Consider the following 22,548-nt stretch of genomic DNA (forward strand, 5'->3'; position numbering starts at 1 on the left):
CAAACATACTGTCTTCTCTCCCTCTCTCTCTCTCTCTCTCGTTGTATATATATATATTCATATTTTAACTGATTCTTCTTTTCTTACTCTTCTAACATTAGCTGTACTATTTTATACAAGGTAAACTTTTGGAGATTTACTTTACATATTATGATAGGTTACGGAGTGTCAAGATGGGACTTTGAGGAGGTGGTGTAGGGATGCACATCACCTAGGTATCTTGGACTTGGTACAATGTGCCTTGACTACTGGAATGTAAGGTTTCAACCTTTTCAGGAGGTGAGTATGTATCTTCTTTTTTTTTTTTTTTTTACCAGAGGAAAGTTGCATCAGCTTGTGTGAGATGACTTTTCTGTTGGAAAATTTAAGGATAGAAAAAAGCTATATATTGACATTGAGGAGATGCTAGTGTACATTTATCAAATTTTGTGGTCACCCAGAATTTTTGAACACTCCTCTGCCCCATATTAAGATATTTATATTAGTAAGTGCTACCTGCCCAAGGGAAAAGCTAGAAATTTATTTTCTCAACTTTCTTGAACATAACACATGGGCAGGTAACCTAGGCTCTACTAATGAAGTGTAACTGCTTCAGACCTTGACTTGTAAAAGCTACGTGAGGAGGGAGGGATCCTGCAGGAACTAATATCTGATTGAGAGGTAAAGGATGTGTCATGCTTTGCAGAGTGAAGATTTTGACATCTGATTCACAGCATCACGGTATGAGCTGTGTTGTCTGTGCCCTAGGGAAGCAGCCGTGTGGGCTTTCTTAACAGCAGAGTGCAGTGTGATATGGGCATTTGTCCTTGCAGGAAAGTCACCAGATCAGATTCTCTGGTCCTCCTGAGTGTTGATTGACTGTGTGATATCCTTTTATGAATGTTTTTTCTTCTTTAACTAACCACTGATTTCACTGCTTGAATTTAGGAACCTTAACTGGTACAATATAGCAGAAGTTTAGAGACACAAACTTACTTGCCCATGGTCATTCCACAGTGGAAGGAAGGGTCAGCAGGAACATAATTCTTCTAACTCCAAAATGTATTCTGCTCCTATAACTTTCACTCTTACTTTTGCACTATTTCAGAATTGCAGTTTTACATTTTACTTTGGATGGATCTTACTTCATGTCCTCCTGTCTTTCCTTACCCACTTCTAAATTAAATCTAATTTCCTAAACACTAAAAGCTGCTTGGTTTATGTTACTTGGGAATTTCAGGGCTGATATTTATTCTAATTTATTCCCTATCTTCAGAAATGAAAAAGAGGAAAGAATAATGTAATAAACAAGATGAGAAAAAAAACCATAATATGGAGATGGATGAGCAAATTACCAATTAACTAATTACCAACAGTTATAATTTATCTTCATTGAAATATTGAGACAAGTATGATTGGCAAATTGAATGTGAAGGGGAATGCATCCCATTTAGTGACTTAATAGAATAGGTAGGTCCAGATATACAAATGGAATTAACTATGCCTTTAAACTAGTTTATTTTCCATTAGTGCCCTCCAGAAACATTTTGAAAAGAGTGAGTTTTTTTTTTCAAATATGAAAATAAATGTGTTTTTTCTAGAATTTGGGAATTAAATCTTGCTGAGCAAAGCTCTCATTTGCTAATGGAACTTGAAGAGTGTCACCTAAAAAGTTACTAAATAATCAAGTCAGAATAATTTAAAATAGAGACTCTGTTTTCTCAAAGCCTATTCATCAATACCTCAATGAAACTGGTTGTGAATACTCTTTCCCAGTCAGGGTCAAAGATAGTTTTAATTCTATTTAACAGTGTGTGTGTGTGTGTGTGTGTGTGTGTGTGTGTGTGTGTGTGTGCATTTCAGAAGAGAGGTGTAAGTGAGGAAAAAAAAAAATGACAAGCCTAAACGGATCATTCCTAGAAGGAATCTAATCAAATCTATAATGACCTTATAGTGAAGTGGGGGAAGTGTTCTGGTTTCTGATTCAGACCTAGGTTACCCCCAGTCCAAAGAAAATTATACTTCAGAGTATCTTTTATTTATTTACATCTTACCTAGGAAGACACTGTTTCTCTCAAGCAGGTTGTTGTACAAAATGACAAATCACAAAAATGCTTCTATTAAAATATGTAAGCAATGAACTCAGGCTTGTCAAAATAGAAAATAGCAAGTTATCTGGCTGCTTTCAATATTGTTTTTTACTAACAATGATATGGAAAATGCACTTATAGGCCAAGCTTTGTGCTTGTACCCAGAAATGAAGAAATCTAAATAAGCCAATTAGCTATGATAATTACAAATGTGTCACAATTCATTTGCTTACAACTACTAAAGGAGAACACACTTCACAGAGTCAGTAATAATGGGCCATAAAGACACAATAAATATTTTACATTTTTGTTCCTCACCCTGTCCTTCACTTTACTTTGGCATGCTTTATGCAATGATAATTTTTCCAGTGTGTAAAATGAGAACACCAAGACAATAATGGCCTAATTATAATTTATAATTTAAAAGGTTTACAACTCTTTCTTGATGTGTATTTAATATGGTCTAGATCTCCAGATGGTCCCTACACCCTCCATGCTGCTAAGTGCTCAACAGTAACTCTCTTTCCCAGAGCAAATATTCACTATTTCTTGAATTAATGAATTATGAATTTCAATGAATATGAAAGTTAAAAACATATCTACTTTCAAATAGAACTTACTTCACCTCAGCAAATTCTTATTTTATGGTGAAGATAGGGGTAGATAGAGAATCCTTTGGTCTTACTGTATATTTAATAATTATCTCTGAGGAGGTGTACATGAATCTTTTGTTATTGTCTCACAGGTCCCTGAAACTCTGTTCATTTCTGTTTTTTCTCTACTGCTTAGATTAGGTAAATTCTATTGATACACTCTCAAATTCACTGAATCTATTCTCTGTCATTTTCACTCTACTACTGGGTCCATCTAGTGATTTGTTTTTAATTTTTTATTTTCATTATAATATTTTTCAGTTATATCAGCTTCATTTGATTCTTTACTATTACTTCTATTCACTGTTGAGAACTTTTATATTTTCATTTTTCTTAAATGAATTTTTCATTGATTTTGAAACATTTTTATGGTGGCTGCCTTAAAGTCTTTGTCAGATAACTCCAGCATCTCAATGTTGGAATCAGCTGATTTTCTATTCTCATTCAAGTGTTATTTTTCTGGGCTTCCCTGGTGGCACAGTGGTTGAGAATCCGCCTGCCAATGCAGGGGACACGGGTTCGAGCCCTGGTCTGGGAAGATCCCACATGCTGCGGAGCAACAAGGCCCGTGAGCCACAACTACTGAGCCTGCGCGTCTGGAGCCTGTGCTCCGCAACAAGAGAGGCCACGATAGTGAGAGGCCCGCGCACCGCGATGAACAGTGGCCCCCGCTCGCCGCAACTGGAGAAAGCCCTCGCACAGAAACGAAGACCCAACACAGCCAAAAATAAATAAATACAATTAAAAAAAAAAAAGTGTTATTTTCTGATTCTTGGTAAGATCGGTGATATTGGTTTGTATGATGAACATGTTGTCTGTGTTAGGACAGCCTGAGTCCTATTTCAATTTTTTATTTTAGCAAGCAGTCACTCTGTTTAGGTTATGTGCACTGTTGCTATTCTACCTTGTTGTTCTGTGACTCCATAAATTTAATTTTCAGAGACTTCGGTTTACTTGGTTTATCTGATGCCAGTGGGGTGCCCAAACCTAGCTGCTGATGGCATCAGAGGGAGTAGAAGTGTTCCCCCAGTCCAGGCCAGTGTCTCTTGGTAGGAGAAAGGAGTCTCAGGTGCCTAGGGACAAAAAGATTTCCAAGGTTGAACTGCTTGTTGTAGGGTTTCCCATGCTAGTGTCACCTAAAACCTTGGTGTTATCGGAGTCTCTTGAAAAGCAGTTGTAATTTTGATGATGTTCATATTACCATTTTTTGTAGTGTGCATGTGTGCATGTGTACTCACACATGTAATTTTTTGTTTTGTTTTGCTTTTATGCTTAGTGTTTTGTGCATCCTAAAAAATATTTTCTACTCAGTGGTGTAGAGATGTTGTCTTCTGTTTTCTTCTAGAAAATTTTTTTTTTTTTTTTTTTTTAAAAGGCTGTTCTTTAAATTTATTTATTTATTTGGCTGTGTTGGGTCTTCGTTTCTGTGCGAGGGCTTTCTCTAGTTGCGGCAAGCGGGGGCCACTCTTCATCGCGGTGCGCGGGCCTCTCACTATCGCGGCCTCTCTTGTTGCGGAGCACAGGCTCCAGACGCACAGGCTCAGTAGTTGTGGCTCACGGGCCCAGTTGCTCCGCAGCATGTGGGATCTTCCCAGACCAGGGCTCGAACCCGTGTCCCCTGCATTGGCAGGCAGACTCTCAACCACTGCGCCACCAGGGAAGCCCCTAGAAAATTTTTTAACTTTTTGTTTTAGGTGTATGATCCAAAAATTAATTTTCATGTATGGCATGAGGTAGGAGTTGAGAATTTTTTTTTTTTTTACAAATATTTTTCTGGTTGTTTCAGCACTATTGCATTGAAAAGACAATCCTTTCCCCATTGAATTACCTTAGCAACTTTATAAAAAAAAAAAAATCAGTTGACCTTAAATGCTTGGGCTATTTCTAGACCCTCTATTTTGTCCTATTGATCTATTCTTCTAAAATTAAACCAATACCACATATCTTGAGTATTATAGATTTATATTGTCTTGAAGGCAGGTTGCATGTGCCTTCTAATATTCGTCTTCTGTTCAAGAAGTTTTGGATATTCTAGGTCCTTGAAATATCCACATAAGTTTAGAATCAGATTGTTAATTTTACCAAAACAAATGAACAAACAAAAAACCCTTCTAGGGATTTCTATTGAAATCATATTAAAACTATAAGTAAATTTGTAGGGTATTATGTATTGAATTGTGTCCCCCCCCAAAATTCATGTGTTGATCTCATAACCCCTAATACTTAAGAATGTAGTCTTATTTGAAAATAGGGTCATTGCAGATGTAATTAGTTAAAAAGGAACCATACTGGAGTAGAGTAGCCTTCTAACCCAATATGATTGGTGTCCTTATTAAAAGGGGAAATTTAGATACAGACATACACACCAGCAGAACGCCATGTGACATGAAACTAGAAGTTAGGGTGATACCTGTACAAGCCAAGGAACACAAAAGATTACCAGCAAGCCGACATAATATAAGAGAGCAGCATGGAATAGATGTTCCCTCACAGCCAACAGAAAGATCTTAATTTCAGCCTTCTAGCCTCTAGAATGTGAGCAGTAAATTTCTATTATTTAACTACTCAGTTTGTGGTACTTTTCAATGGCAGCTTCAGAAAACTAATACAAAAAGAAAGGACATCTTAACAGTATTGAGTCTTCTCAATAAGTTCATAAACCTGTTATTGTTACCCTACTTACTTAGGTTTTCTTTAATTACTCTGAAACATTTTGTAGTTTTTAGTATAAAGAGATTTTTCATAGCTTAAGTTTTTTTGTTTCTTGATATGTTGTGAGGGATTTTTTTTTTAATTTTCATTTTCTAATTATCTATGCTAGAATATTAATATTTACTTGATTTTTATATATTGACCATGTGCCCTACCTTACTAAATTCACTTGTTAATTTGAGTAGTTACCATTCCAGAATATATGCCATTATTTTATTTTCTTGCATTATTGTCCTGACTAGGACTTCCAGTACAATGTTAAGTAAAAGATAAGAGAACGGTCATCCTTTTCTGATTTCTCATCTTAGATGAAGCATTTAAAATATAACTATTGAGTACTATATTTGATGTAGGATTTCCTTAGTTGTCCTTTAGAAGATTGAGAAACATCCATTTCCCTCTTAGTTTGCTCAGTTTTTATCATGAATGGGTGCTGCATTTTGCCAAATGCTTTATTTCCTATTTAATGACATGATCACTTGATATTCTCCTTAGGCCACCTGCTAACTTACTTTATGTAGATACATATAATACAAATTTTCTTGAATCATGAATGTACTTTTCGACTGCAATTCAATCAGTTAACTCTCTTTTACTTTTCCTGCCTATCAAAATACACATTTAAAAATGAAATCATTTCTAATAAACTGTCTCAGTCTTTGAAAATAAAGTGCACGCATTCTTCCTGTGACAAAGATGACAAGACTATGTATATATGAATATAAATATACATCTTTACAGTTTATACTGAGTCAGGCTTCAATGATTTTAATTACTGCAATCACTGTAATAGAAAATCTTTAATGTAAAACAATCTACTGCTTAATGATACAAAAAATTAAGTGGTGACACAAGGTATTTAGAAATATTAAACTTTTGATAGTGTCACATCATTAATAAATCCATTATAGGCCTATCTATAATTTTAGACCTGTGACCTTACCATGTTAAACATATATAATATGCATATTTGAAAAGCAACATTTAGCATTTAGAATTTCTCATGAGGGACTGAATTAATTATCATAAGATTTAGCTATACATCAGAATAAAATTAGGCTTACTTAGCCCCAAATAAGTCATCTAGATCATTTTTTCTACCCCTACAGGATTAATCCTAACTCTGCCTAATCAGGGGGTCTAAAATCCTCAAGCCAACTGTCATAAACTTTCAAAATTGTCACCCAGGGTAAACATGCTATGATATAATTGTCAGCCAGGGCAAACATGGTAAATAGACACTTCAAGAAAAGGTTTAGACATTATTTATGCCTATATGTCTCAGGAAAGTTAACACAATAGAAAATGATTAATTTTCTAGTACTCAGTAAAACTGACCATCAGTTCTACTAATGTATACAGTTACATTATATGCTACATCTTGTCCAGTCAGTGCAAAAAGAGAACAGCTGGGATCTACTCTCAAAGTCGATAACTAAGGAATCCATGAATTTCACGAGTGCAGTACCTGGTGTGGTGTGCCTCCCGGATTCCTTTCAGGAGTCTGGCACTAATTCCCCCAGCTGCCTCTGGTCATTGTCCTCCAGAAGAGAGCTACCTGCTCCTATTTATGTACTCTTCTCAGAGGCAGCCCACATATAATAGCTGGACAATGTTGGGATAGTAAGGCTCAGCCTTTCACCTTGACTGGAGACGACTCTGTGGGACTGTCCAGCTCTGGAGCTTCAGAAGATCTCCCAAGGCTTCTGTTCCAATAGCATCACGGTTAAACTTTCCCCTCTGCCCAGTCCTGCTTCCCCCTTTAGTACTGTTGTTCCCAAGATGTCTTTCCAATCAACCTTCTGCAGCAAATCTCCAACTCAGAATCTGTTTCTCATGGCATTCTACCTAAGATAATGAGTCACAATGTCTCATTTTTAAGAACACTTTACATCTAGAAAGTTTTTTTTTTTTAATTTATAAAATGCTCTCTCTTACCCTCTATTCACCAACTGGACCTCCTATATGCTACTAATTATTTTAGTACCAGTTCAAAAATAATCTCCTCTTAGAAGACCTCACCTGATCTTTCCCATCCTTGAGAAGGAGCTGTTGCTTCCGTTGTGTTACCATACCACTCTGTTCATAACCTTTTTCCAGCATGTATCATACTATTAGGTAGTGAATTATTATTAAGTAAGAGAAAAATTATATTTACCAGGATTTCAGAGGGTTTTAGACAGGCAGACTTCCTGAGGCACTGGAGAAGGGGGAGTAGGGTAGCAGGATGGGTCTCATGAGAACAGAAAGTAGCGTAGAGAACAAGGAGCCACTGTTCAGGCTGCTCCATGTGGCAGGTGGATAACTAGAAGGGAGTGGGTAGGCTTCAGAAGGCAGGGGAATATCAAGGTCAATAGCATTGATGTGGATGTGACTGAGGCTGCACAGGGTACTCTATGATTCTGCTCTATACACTGAGAGTTAAGAATAGGGCACTATATCCACACTGCTGAGCACGATTGTATCTCTCATGGAATATAGTAAAGGGGGCCAAGTTTCATTCAGGTTTTATACGGACAGAAATAATACAAGTTGCAAGATCTGAGAGCGAGAAGCTTCAAAAATAAGGCACAGAAATGTAGCAATGGCACACTTGGCATCCAGAAGAAGGCTCTTAGGAGTCTGGGCCTTCCTCCCTGGAGACATTTGTAGCTTATGAGTGGATTGTATGGATCTTCATCTTTCTCATCATCCTCCTATTGGTAGAGCTACAGTAATGCGATCAGATTTCAGTGTGTCATCTTAGTGGAAATGTCTACTCATAACTATATATCTGTATAGCTCTATAAGCAGAGTTCAATGTTTAAAGTGTTTCCCTCACTCTAATCTTTTATAGCAAATCCAGATTTTCACTGATCTCTCCTCTTTCTTTCAAGGCCACTATATTAGAAGCAAGAGTTTATTTCTCTCTAGGTTACATCTTCCCAAGACTAAACAAAGCCCTGAGAACTCTTATTATTATATTTGCTCAACAGTTATGCCTTATTAGGAATACAAAATTTATCCCTAATATATATCAAAATATTTATCAAAAAATAGGATTCTTAACTGGTAGATGTGTATTTTTGTACATAAAAACATATTTTTTATAAATTACAATAAATCAGAAAGTTCACAAATTGGTGTATTCTGTTTCAGTATATTTTGTATTTTTATAAAGAGTAAAGATTTTGATTCATGTACTTGACTTTTCTAGTTCAAAATGCCAGTTTCTGAACATAAGTAGAATCCCTATTGGAAGTGAAGATAATTTCCTACAGTGAAAAGGAGCTCAAATCATTTGGAAATTAAAAAATAACAAAAACAAAAAGTAGCTACAATAACTCTCCATCTGCAAAGCATGCTATAAAATGACAATTGGGGGGCAAAAAACTGCAGTGCTGTGAATATATAATGTAACACAGAGAACTGATAAAATGATATGCCTGGAATTATGGCTCTCCTATGTTGTATAAATGTCTTACAGCCAAACATTTTCAAAAAGATATTAAGAATTTCAAAGAAAAATGTAGTAGATGTAGCAAATACTTGATTTCAAGGTTATTAAAAATGATAGAGGCCAATTTAGCAATATCTATATGATCTCTGAGAATGATAGAGTTTAAAGGTCTGTAAATCCCATCCCTTATTTTGGCTATTTCAATAGAGCCCTCAGAACTGAAAATACAGCAATCCATGGCCTCTTAGCCAGACACTGGCTGCTTATCACAACTTAACAGTGAGATGAAGCTTGTCAAGAAGAAAATATGGAGCATTTTAGTGGAAAATCCACTAAGACTAGGCTGCATACAATTATTTGATAAATTTAAAATAGACCGGATTGTCAGAATTATTTCCCAGCAAAGACATTGCTGAATGACAGAGAACTGATGTGTTGCAGAAATAGCTGATAAGGGACTAGACTGCAGCCAACACTAATCAAATCCCAGACTCTAATAGCCCAAGGGAGTTCAAACTCTTCAAGCCAGGGGCACAAACTACAGCCAATTCCATCAGAGTCATTATAACAATATATTTATACGGTAAGCGTGTCTTCCTTCACAAACATAATGATAAATGCTAACCTTCTCTCCTTCAACACCTCCTCTTAAACACCCATGGGGTTTAAAAGCTAGACCAGAAGCAGCCATACATTAGAACCTGTTCCGAATACTAGGCAGCATTCTGCGCTTGATATTTGAGGACCTAAGCAATTTGACTTATCCCTCTAAGTTATGTCTAGTTAAACTGGACAGCTACTGGAGGTATATGGAATGCAGTCTTAGATCAGATTCCCTAGAAGCAGACCCGGAAATAAGCATTTGGGTACATGATATGAAGGAAAGGCTCCCAGGAAAAGCTAGTAAGGGGGCAGAGGAAGGAGAAGAGAAGAGAAGTGGTGTCCAAGCAAGATGCCATCTCAGGCAAAGTCCTGCCATCTCAGGCAGCATCAGCCTGATCCCAGGCGGTCTAGCATACTGTCTTGATTACTGTAGCTTTGTAGTATAGTCTGAAGTCAGGGAGCCTGATTGCAAGGTAAGCCACTGCTGAGTCATCCTGAGCAGGGGAGCTTGGCTCTTACATTCTAGCACCAGTTTGGTCATTGGCTAAAGCCTTCCTCCAGGAACTAAAACTCCCAGGCACTTATAGGTCTTACAGTTTATACCTTAGGGCCAGCAGGCTCCAGTAGCCCAAGGGTTTTCTTCTGATAAAGATATGCAGGCTCTGGCTGTTGGAAGAGAAACTGTACCAGGTGGGAGTAGGGGAGGAAAGAAGGGAGGACAAGAAACAGTAAAAGCGATCCAAGGAAATGTGAGTAAAACATCAACAGATTTCACTATAGGGGCCATTCCTTAAGGATGCTTGTACAGCATAACTGCACCACTTTGTTAAGAATTCTTAGGAATATATACACTCAAGCTATAAGAGGGACACAAAGAGAAAAGCCAAAGAAAGGAGCACCAATATCCAGTTGAGGCACAGCCCAGGCAGAAAAATTCTCATTCAGAGGAGACATCTGAAAAGAACTTTGAAGGATGAACGTGCTTTTTCAAAAGAGCATATGTCACATAGCCTTCTAGAAATAAAAGTAGGATGAACAAAACTGCAGAACTAAAAATATATAGGGTAATCCTGAGATACACTGAATAAAGCATTCTGGGTTATCTATTGGAGGTAGGGAGTGATAGACTTTGAAAAGTGAATAAGCCTTTTTATGAAGACTTTTTAATCAAAATCAATGGTCATTAATTTTTTTTCATTAATTATTTTCTATAATATATTTATTGGAGTAAAATTGCTTTATATTGTTGTGTTAGTTTCCGCTGTATAACAAAGTGAATCAGCTATACGTATACATATATGCCCATATCCCCTCCCTCTTGTGTCTCCCTCCCATCCTCCCTATTGCACCCCTCTAGGTGGTCACAAAGCACCAAACTGATCTCCCTGTGCTATGTGGCTGCTTCCCACTAGCTATATATTTTACATTTGGTAGTGTATATATGTCAATGCCACTCTCTCACTTCATCCCACCTTACCCTTCCCCCCTCCTTTTGTCCTCAAATCCATTCTCTACATCTGCGTCTTTATTTCTCTCCCCCTAGGTTCTTCAGAACCTTTTTTTTTCGTTTTTTAGATTCCATATATATGTGTTAGCATACGGTATTTGTTTTTCTCTTTCTGACTTACTTCACTCTGTATGACACACTCTAGATCCATCCACTTCACTACAAATAACTCAATTTCATTTATTTTTATGGCTGAGTAATATTCCATTGTATATATGTGCCACATCTTCTTTATCCATTTGTCTGTCGATGGACACTTAGGTTGCTTCCATGTCCTGGCTATTGTAAATAGAGCTGCAATGAACATTGTGGTACATGTCTCTTTTTGAATTATGGTTTTCTCAGGGTATATGCCCAGTAGTGGGATTGCTGGGTCATATGGTAGTTCTATTTTTAGTTTTTTAAGGAACCTCCATACTGTTCTCCATAGTGGCTGTATCAATTTACATTCCCAAACAGTGCAAGAGGGTTCCATTTTCTCCACACCCTCTCCAGCATTTATTATTTGTAGATTTTTTAATGATGGCCATTCTGACTGGTGTGAGGTGATACCTCATTGCAGTTTTGATTTGCATTTCTCTGATGATTAGTGATGTTGATCATCCTTTCATGTGTTCATTGGCAATCTGTATATCTTCTTTGGAGAAATGTCTGTTTAGGTCTTCTGCCCATTTTTGGTTTGGGTTGTTTGTTTTTTGATATTGAGCTGCATGAGCTGCTTGTATATTTTGGAGATTCATCCTTTGTCAATTGCTTCATTTGCAAATATTCTCTCCCATTCTGAGGGTTGCCTTTTTGTCTTGTTTATGGTTTGTTTTGCTGTGCAAAAGCTTTTAAGTTTCATTAGGTCCCATTTGTTTATTTGTGTTTTTATTTCCATTTCTCTAGGAGGTGAGTCAAAAAGGATCTTGCTGTGATTTATGTCATAGAGTGTTCTGCCTATGTTTTCCTCTCAGAGTTTTATAGTGTCTGGCCTTTTGTCTAGGTCTTTAATCTATTTTGAGTTTATTTTTGTGTATGGTGTTAGGGAGTGTTCTAATTTCATTCTTTTCCATGTAGCTGTCCGTTTTTCCAGCACCACATATTGAAGAGGCTGTCTTTTCTCCATTGTATATTCTTGCCTCCTTTATGAAAGATAAGGTGGCCATATGTGTGTGGGTTTATCTCTGGGCTTTCTATTCTGTTCCATTGATCTATGTTTCTGTTTTTGTGCCAGTAGCATACTGTCTTGATTACTGTAGCTTTGTAGTATAGTCTGAAGTCAGGGAGCCTGATTCCTCTAGCTCTGTTTTTCTTTCTCGAGATTGCTTTTTCTATTCAGGGTCTTTTGTGTTTCCATACAAATTGTGAAAATTTTTGTTCTAGTTCTGTGAAAAATGCCATTGGTAGTTTGATAGGGATTGCATTGAATCTGTAGATTACTTTGGGTAGTATAGTCATTTTCACAATGTTGATTCTTCCAATCCAAGAACATGGTATATCTCTCCATCTATTTGTATCATCTTTAATTTCTTTCATCAGTGTCTTATAGTTTTCTGCATACAGATCTTTTGTCTCATTAGGTAGGTTTATTTATTCTCCTAGATACTTTATTCCTTTTGTTGCAATGGTAAATGGGAGTGTTACCTTAATTTCTCTTTCAGATTTTTCATCATTTGTGTATAGGAATGCAAGAGATTTCTGTATATTGATTTTGTATCCTGCTATTTTACCAAATTCATTGATTAGCTCTGGTAGTTTTTTGGTGGCATGTTTAGGATTCTCTACGTATAGTATCCTGCCATCTGCAAACAGTGACGGTTTTACTTCTTCTTTTCCAATTTGGATTCCTTTTATTTCTTTTTCTTCCCTGATTGCTGTGGCTAAAACTTCCAAAGCTATGTTGAATAATATTGGTGAGAGTGGGCAGCCTTGTCTTGTTCCTGATCTTGGTGGAAATGTAACAAACAGAAGCCCAGGACCAGACGGCTTCACAGGCAAATTCTTTCAAACATTTAGGGAAAAGCTAACACCTATCCTTCTCAAACTCTTCCAAAATATAGCAGAGGGAGGAACACTCCCAAACTCATTCTACAAGGCCACCATCACCCTGATACCAAAACCAGACAAAGATATCACAAAAACAGAAAACTACAGGCCAATAGCACTGATGAACATATTGCAAAAATCCTCAACAAAATACTAGCAAACAGAATCCAACAGTACATTAAAAGGATCATGCACCATGATCAAGTGGGGTCTATCCCAGGAATGCAAGGATTCTTCAGTATACGCAAATCAATCAATGTGATACACCATATTAACAAATTGAAGAATAAAAACCATATGATAATCTCAATAGATGCAGAAAAAGCTTTCGACAAAATTCAACACCAATTTATGATAAAAAACTCTCCAGAAAGTAGGCATAGAGAGAACTTACCTCAACATAATAAAGGTCATGTATGACAAACCCACAGCCAACATCGTTCTCAATGGTCATTAATTTTTTAGCGATGGGGAGTTATTAGAGTTCTGAGAACTAAGGGGTTATGATTAAATGTATGTATTAGGAAGGACAATTAGCAACTGTGTGTTAGTTGACTTGAAAGTGCTTTAAGAACCCTACAATCTTGAATTTGGGTCCCAGAAAAGAGAATGAAAAGCAGAAGTATTGCAGAAATGGGATCTACAAGGTTTGACAGCTTCCCAAATAGAGAATTCAATGTGGGTATGGCTTTTTTAATCTGGGTAACTGAAAAAATTTTGGTATATTTAATTTCAGACAAAAATCAGTAGATGGTTTGGGAAGGATGATTCAGTTATTTTGTTTGTTTGTTTTTATGCACCCTGATTATTTGCAAAACTGATTTGAGGGAAATTACTATGCTAGAAGTAAAATAAATTATAAAAATAAGTCTAAGAGTGCTTCAGTAAGGCGAGCAAAATGCTTTCACCAAAACACAGAAACAAAGAGCAAAGACAGTTTTTAAACATGTGATGTTAACTCCAGCTGGTGCCTATTACAATCATTAGTAAATGTCTGTTTCTTTGCATATTTTTGATCATTAAACATTATATGGATAGCACATGCTTAGAAGAAAACAAACTAGAACAGATGATGTTGATGTCAAACAAGGTAGACCAGAAGGGCAAACACTCACAAATCATTATGATTTGGTCACTTAAGGAGATGGATATACATGCCCAGTTTGAATATAGGAGTAGGCTGCATTATTGGGTTCCTTGGGAAGTAAAATTACTTCAGGAAGATACCTTGTCAGAATGAAAACAGAGGAAAATTGTTGTGTAAATGTGTAAATACACAATATATATTTGAGAACTTGTGGGAAGTAGTGCACTTACTGCCTATCCCACATGGTCAGTCAACGTAATCAGTAAATCCTATGGTCTGATAACCACATAGTGATATATGTGGTCCCTCACATGTTCTATCAACTAGTTGACATCTTTGCCTCGTACAAACCATACCTGGGAAAAGGTGGAGATTCACTTTCCTTATGTCTCCTGAGAGTGGACTTGGATTGCAGCAAATCAGGCTGCAAATCAGGTCTCCCTGTCACTGTCTTCATGTTAGAGAGGTGATCACCTAGAGGGGTAAACAGAACCAGGAGATAATATATGCCACATGTGTGACCTCAAACATCTAATGGTCATTGATATTGCATAAAGGACAAATCAGTTAAGCCATGGGGGGGAAGAGAAAGAGAAAAATATATATATATTCTTTATATTATATATACATAAACATAAAAGAAGCCCCTGATGAGGAAGTTTTAAAAAAAACTTAATTTTGTAGCAGCCTGAGCAAATGGATTACCTAGCTCTCTTTTTCTATTAGAGGGAAGCATAGAAACCTATGACAGAGACGTTTTGATAGGAAGTTGCTACAGAAAGAAGTCCTTTATATATTGGGCTGAAGTAACTTAATAACAGACATAAGTATAAAAGGGTGTTGGGATAATCATTCAGCAATCATTCTTTTATTCATTCATTCATTCATTCTTTAAATGTTTATTCAATACATACATATTATAAGCCCAGTAGAGAATATTGTTACTAAAAAGGTAGCAAGAAAAAAATCTCAAATGGAACTCAAAATCACTTTCCGTAAAGAAAAATATTGATAAATTGGACCTTAAAAATAAAAAATTTTATTAATCAAAAATTCCCTTAAAAGTATACAAAGTCAAGCCACAGTACGGTGTAAGATGTTTGCAACATAAAATCAACAAAGGGCTAGGATCCAGAATAAAGAACTCTCGCAAATAATAAGGAAAAAGACAGATAATCAAACAGAAAAATGAGCAAAATACTTAAGTAGACACTTCATAAAAGAAGATATCCAAAAGCCCAGTAAACATTATGGAAATATGCTTAAGTGCTCAACCTCATTAATAATCAAGAAAATGCCAACTTAAGATATAACACAAGTGTAATGTGAAATCCTGGTACATATTCACCAGGACGCTTCAAGTGAGAAACACTAATAAACTGTTGGCAAGGATGTAAAGCAAGCAACTAGAACTCATGAGAGTAAAACATAGCTTAATCACTTTGGAGATTAGCATAGTGATGTCACCCAAAACTGAATACACACATGTCCAATGTCTATGCTATTTAACTCCCAGGAATATTTTCAATGAAAACATGTATTCCCCAAGACACAAGTAATTGATTATTCAAAAAAGCATTATTCAGAATATTCTTAAACTGGAAACAACCGAAATGTCCATCAACTACACAATGAATAAGTAAATTGCCGTATATTCTATCAGTGGAAAACTATAGAGTGATGAAAATAATTAGCTACAGTCCACACAATAAAATGTATTAATTTTAAAAGTAAAATATTAAGCAAAACAAGCTACATACACACACACAGGCATGCATGCTAACACACACCCACAGAGCCTTGCTATGTTATTCAACTTCAGAATAGACAAAACTAAAAAAAAAGTTCAGAATAGACAAAACTAAAAAAAAAAAAAAAGGTGTTGTGAATAAGAGTGGTTACTTTTGGAATGGAGGGAGGAAGGAGAGATTCAGAGATGGCACGAGCTTCTTGAGTACAAGCAATATTCTATTTTTATCTGTCATGCTTCATGTGTTCACTTTGCAATATTTTATTGAATTCTATATATTTGATTTTTATACTTTCTTAATAAGTTTTATATTTCTATAGATAAATATTTTTAAAAGTGAACTCTGGATATGAAAATGTAGATAAACCACAATTAATTTATTTCACTTGTATTTCTTTTTCTTTTATGTATGTATGGCAGGTAGAATAATGGCCTCCAGAGATATCCACATCCTAAAATCCCCAAAATTTGTGATTATGTTACCTTATATGCTAAAAGGGATTTTACAAATGTGACTAAATTAAAGATTTTGAGATAGGAAGATTACCCTGGACAAAGGTCCTTATAAGAGAGAAACAGGAGGTTCACAGTCAGAGAAGTTAACGTGATTACAGGAGCAGATGTGAGAATTGGGGAGAGATGGCAGTGGATGGAGAGAGGGAAGAAAGAAGAGAAGAATGGAGGGACAGGGAGAGAAATCTGAAGATACTCTGCTGCTGGCTTTGAAGATGGAGAAGTGGGCTTAGCCAAGGAATATAGGCAGCCCCTAGAAGCTGGAAGAAGTAAGGAAAAGGATTTTCTCCTATTGCTCCAGAAGAAACACACCCCTGCTGACCCATTTTGGACTTCTGATATCCAGATCTGTAGGACAATAAATCTGCATTGTTTTAAACCATTAAGTTTGTGGTAATTCATTACAGCAACAATAGGAAATTAATATAATATGCAAAATGGTGGTGATTTATGAAGGAGTTCAGAACACATCATCCCAAAATATGCCACTGGAACATACTGACTATTTTAAGTTAAAGGCATTTGGAAAAAAGCAGATGCAAGAAGGACACTCTGACCTTCTTCTATTTTATTTTTCTTCCCTGAAAGCAAGAGAGAACAGTCATGGGAAAAATGTTTTCTTTATACCATGAGGAAAGAAACATTCTCACCAGAGATGGGAAGTTGAGGTGGAGAGAAATCTGCACAAATAAAGCTTGTTAAACCAATTCTTATCCTCTTAGTCCCTTTTTCATGATTAACTACCCTAGCCCAACCCCCTTTGACTTGTCAAGGTTTCATAATTTACTACTCTTTGTCCAACTCTGTATATAAACATTTGACTCCAACTGAAACTTTGGGTTTTCATTTTTCTTATGAAGACTCCTGTATACGTGTTAAAAAAAATACTAAAACATTTATGCTTTTCTCCTGTTAATCTGTCCTATGTCCATGTAATTCTTAGGCACAGCCAGAAACACTAAGACAGTAGAGGAGAAATGTTTCCTCCTCTGCATTAAAAAAACAAAAACCTAGGTCTGACTGAGTTGTAAAGATCTTTTTTCCAAAAACATAAAACTAAATTTTTAAATAAGAAAATATTATATTATTGATTAATTAAAAGTCACTTTTTACTTAGTGATAGGTAAAAATAGTTGTATTAGCTTACCTTTGGTGAAATATGGAATGTATTTCTGCAATGGCTGGATTTTGTATAATGAACATAATGAAAGTGTATTTACTTTCTTCCATTAGAACCCATTCCTTAGTTCAAAAAGCTTAACCTACATAAGATTAATTGTAGGATATGTTTATGAAAATGATGGCAAGTGAATTCATTTGGGCTAGTGGGCCTCACTGTCACTGCCTGGGGAAATCATTAGCCTCTGAAATAAATAGATCTTTGCCACTACTCATTGGAGGAGCTTCTTACAGCTATGCATGTGACTGTGAAAATAGGCTTCTTTGAGGAATAATTATATTTTTGAGGTACAGTCTTAACCTCCAAAGTAAATTTTGAATGTGTCACATAACATGTATTCCAAATGGACTATCCAAAACTTACTCTCCAAAATTTGGTAAAAATTTATCCAGCAATTTTCCCAAAATGTGATAACAAATAAAGACAATCAGAAAAAAAAAAAGGTCCTTTTACTCATACAGATTATTTTTCTATTGACCGTAACTGGTAAAATATTTTGACGTGTTCTATAAAGCCTTCATTGCTCCCTGAATCTATTATCACTGCCCTGTACTTTAGGATATATACCAGGATGAGGGGTAAGTCTGGCTACTGTGAATTGAGAACTAGTCTGAGATAGTTGCTATCAAAATGGCAGAACCACTAGGTGTAAAAATCCACCTCACTTATTCCAGATCAGAACAACTGGACACCATCTAAATGCTGTTGCTATTTCACTCATGACTGGAATAAATGTAGGACAAGATGAGATTCTAAAACGCTTTAAATCACAGAAAGAGATGGCAAAATACTGGCTTTGATTAAATCATTTACAAAGAAGTAAGTTGCCATTTAAAAAGATAACACTTTATTTATTTATTTATTTATTTTTTCACACACACACACACACACTGTATTTTATTTTTACAAGAGATAAATAGACTGACACCAAGCATTGTACATGGATGACCACAACTAAAGCAACAATGATTGCAATTACCAAACATGAAACACACTCATACTATGTCATAATATTGACATTCAGTCCAGTAATCCTCCACTGCAACAGCTCCTTTACTTTGCAGTGAAAATTGATTTGTATATTCTTTGCCTCTGAGTCCTTGTGGGATTTTTTTTTTTTTAAATTCAGACAGAAAGTCACAAAAATTATACTCATCCTCATCAGTTCACTCAGTCCCATGTAATTAATTTTTTTTTTCATCTTGATCTTTTGTTAGCACTTTTATGAGTTCATCAGTTTTTCATTAGAGTTCTGAAAATGCTTATTCATTCAGTTCAGCAGTACAGTCAGTTACCAGAAACCTGTACTTGTCAGAGTCTTTTCCATGAATTTCTTGAAGATGAAACCCTTTTATAGGAACATATTTGCAAAATCATCAGAGTACACCCAGAACTGTCTGTAAATGACAAAAGACTTAAAAATGACCACGGTTAAAGATTTGATGAAAGTTGATAATAATGCAGTTGACAAGAAAATTAGTTATTTCTGAGATATACATTTTAAAGTAATAACTAGGATTATTACTTATAACATTATACCAGAACATATAAGATTTTTAGAAATTTCATGTAATGTCTGAAACATTTATTTAGGTAACTGTCTAAAGCAGGGGTCCCCAACCCCCGGGCCACGGACCTGTACTGCACAGCAGGAGGTGAGCGGCAGGTGAGCGAACGAAGCTTCAGCTGTATTTACAGGCGTCCCCCGTCGCTCGCATTACCGCCTGGGCTCCACCTCCTGTCAGATCGGGCGGCGTTATATTCTCTTAGGAGATGGAACCCTACTGTGAACTGTGCATGCGAGGGATCTTGGTTGCGGGCTCCTTATGATAATTTAATGCCTGATGATCTGAGGTGGAGCTGAGGCAGTGATGCTAGCGCTGGGGAGATGCTGCAAATACAGATTATCATTAGCAGAGAGGCTTGACTGCAGAGAGACCATAGTAAATCAATTGCTTGCAGACTCATATCAAAACCCTATCAGTGAGTAGAAAGTGAAAACAAGCTCAGGGCTCCCACTGATTCTGCGTTATGGTGAGTTGTATAATTATTTCATTATATATTACAACATAATAATAATAGAAATAAAGTGCACAATAAATGTAATGCGCTTGAATCATCCCGAAACCATCCCCTCCCCCCACTGGTCTGTGAAAAAATTGTCTTCCACGAAACTGGTCCCTGGTGCCAAAAAAGTTGGGGACCTCTGCTCTAAGGGACCTCTTAACAGTGCAAAATACAATTAAATGTGTCTCTTTCCTTTGAAAGATGGCTAACAGGTCAACCTGTTGCTGTACCATGTTTAAGATACCTATTCTTCACTCTTGAATGGTAATTTAATCTTGTTTTATTCACCTTCTAGAAATATTTGCTACCACTTTTTTAAGGTTATGGCTAAACAAGAACCAGCTTATTATTTTAATATTTCAGAATATGAAGAAGCTAATATTTAAGATTAATTTTCCACAGTTATAAACACAAAGGATGTTATTTATCATTTCCTAAAATAAAAAGGTTTATAAAAATTTTACTATAACTACATTTTCATGCTAATAATATTGCCAGTTCTTATTAGTAGAGTTACTTAACTGAACCACTGGTCCTGTAACAATGAAAAAAGCATCAAATTTTTTAAATATAAAAAAATTATCATTCTGCAGGTCTATTGATTCATCTGACTTTACTATTTTATAAATTATTTATTTAATAATATATTCATTCCCAGCAAAACTTTTTAATAGAAATTTATAAAGAAAATTACCCAGCTGTGAAATTGGAGGCAAAACTTTTGCAGCTCAACTGAATTTTATTTTTTACTATTTTGCCAACAGTAATCTGCAGTTGCTTTTATAGTGCCTCCAACTAAAAAAGGATTATCTAGTCATAATATATCAGTACATAATAAATGTGCTTCATTTCTTCCAAGTTCTTTTAGCTGACAGCCAAAATGAATGTTTGTCTCAGTGCTAGCACCAGGGTAACTTCAGCAGAGACTATTTCATGGTCCACTGAACCCTAAAGGACATTGTTTTTAAAGGCATATTATCAGAAATGGAGAAGCAAGCCATCGGAGAGGCTATTACAGGTATTATTGAAACTGGAGCATGTACTTCTACTTAGTTGGTATGTTGAAGACACTGCTATTCCAAAGATATCAGCTATAAATTGTACATTTCTCAAAAACTTCATAATTTTATCCACCTGATAAATAAAATATCTATCTGTGTATATTTGGAAGGTTTGGCAAGATAAGCATGCAAGTTGTAATGTCTTAAATTGTAAATACTTATGGATGTAAGACCTTTACTTCTCATCATTCAAACCTTTCATCAGATATCCTAGCTTCCTTGAATCTTCACCTGGCCATCCAATCACTAGAAAGAATTATACACTTTGTAACCCTGTATTTCTCCTCTGTGCTGTTGCTGTAATATGTTTAAGACATTTATTGATGCCCTTGTAACCAAGCACTGTGTTTTTTGTTTATATATGGGCTTTCCCTACAAGATTGAATTACTTGAAGGCAGAGTCCAAGGTTTTTCATCCTTATATTCTAACATCAAGCACAATGACTGACAATACTGAAGGAGTTTAATTTTTTGAATATGGAGCAGCTATCAAAATAAATGATACTAGCTACATTACAAATGTAGAAGGTCACACAACTCCATGTTTTATGTTTGGTAATTGGCATAATTTTCTAATGTATTTTTTAAGCTTTGTTCTCTTACCTTATTGAATATTTTCACACACACACACACACAAATATATAACTTTTTGTATTAGTACAATAAAAATAAGTCAATTCAACTGAATCCAAACCACCCACTTGGTGAGTAGAGGCCATCTTATTGTTCAGTTTATAAACAATAAATATATACAGTTTGTTTTTATTGTATCTCGGAAACCTTTTGCTAATGCAGTTATTTAATTTGGTAATTTATAAAATCATTGAATTTTATAATTAGAAAACTCTATGATTATCAAGTTCCTGTACATTGGACATTTAATTGGTTGGTAAGATTGAAATCCTTAGTAAAAACTGAGGTACCTAGGAAAGATTTTTCAACATAATTAATGGTCAGTTGTAATAGTAGAGGTAATTATTTCTGCCTGCACAACAAAAAAATCACCAAAACTCAGCACTTTCTGAAAATAATGGGTTGTTTCTGACTTAAAAGAAAAAAAAAAATGTCCACAAAAAGCCCGTGCATGGATTTTCATATCAGCTTTATTTCTCATCACCAAAACTAGGACTCAACCGAGATATTCTTCACTAGGTGAATAGATAAATAAACTGTGGTAAACCCAGACAATGGGATATTATTCAGTGCTAAAAATAAATGAGCTAGTAAGCCATAATGGAGGACCCTTAAATATATATTACTCATGTTATTAAGTGAAAGAAGCCAATATAAAACATACAATTCCAAATATATGACATTCTGGAGAAGACAAAACTACTGAGACAGTAAAAAGATTAGTGCAGGGGCTATGGGGAGGGAGAAGTTAACAGCCAGAGCAAAGCAAATTTTTAGGATAATGAAACTATTTTGTATGATACTACAATTCTGGATACATGTTGCTATATACTTCTTAAAACCCATAGACTGTTCAACATCAAGAGTGAACCCTAATGTAAACTATGGGCTTTGGATGATAATGATGTATCAATGTAGGTTCATCAATTGTAACAACACTCTAATGAGGGATGTTGATAGTAGGGCGCTGTGCTCATATGGAGACAGGGTATATATGAGAACTCTCTGTACTTCCTGCTCAGTTTTTCTTTGAACCTAAAACTGCTCTTAAAAATTGAAGTCCATTTAAAAGGGGAGGAAAAGGCTGAATGTGGCTTAGAAATCTCTGCTCCATCTTGAAGGTAGTCATGTGGAACACTCTAGAACACACCCCCTGCTCCTGTACACTGAGGTACTTCAACTCCATACACGTTCCACATTCTCCTTGCCTCTATGCCTTTGCAGACATTGCTGTCACTGCCAGGGT

The 22,548-nt window shown here is 35.8% G+C and overlaps 1 long non-coding RNA gene across 1 annotated transcript in view; it reads right to left on the reverse strand.

Annotated features, from left to right (window-relative positions):
• The window catches only part of LOC130708145 (uncharacterized), a 46,534-nt gene extending 27,219 nt beyond the window's left edge, over positions 1 to 19,315 (reverse strand). The window contains exons 1-2 of the long non-coding RNA XR_009008221.1: positions 19,178 to 19,315; positions 14,455 to 14,572 (exon numbers count right to left, since the gene is read on the reverse strand). This is a non-coding gene — a long non-coding RNA (uncharacterized LOC130708145). The remainder of the gene's footprint in view (positions 1 to 14,454; positions 14,573 to 19,177) is intronic.
• Between the last annotated feature and the right edge of the window lie 3,233 nt (positions 19,316 to 22,548).

The sequence above is a fragment of the Balaenoptera acutorostrata genome, chromosome 4, assembly GCF_949987535.1.
Source record: "Balaenoptera acutorostrata chromosome 4, mBalAcu1.1, whole genome shotgun sequence".
NCBI classification, from domain to species: domain Eukaryota; kingdom Metazoa; phylum Chordata; class Mammalia; order Artiodactyla; family Balaenopteridae; genus Balaenoptera; species Balaenoptera acutorostrata.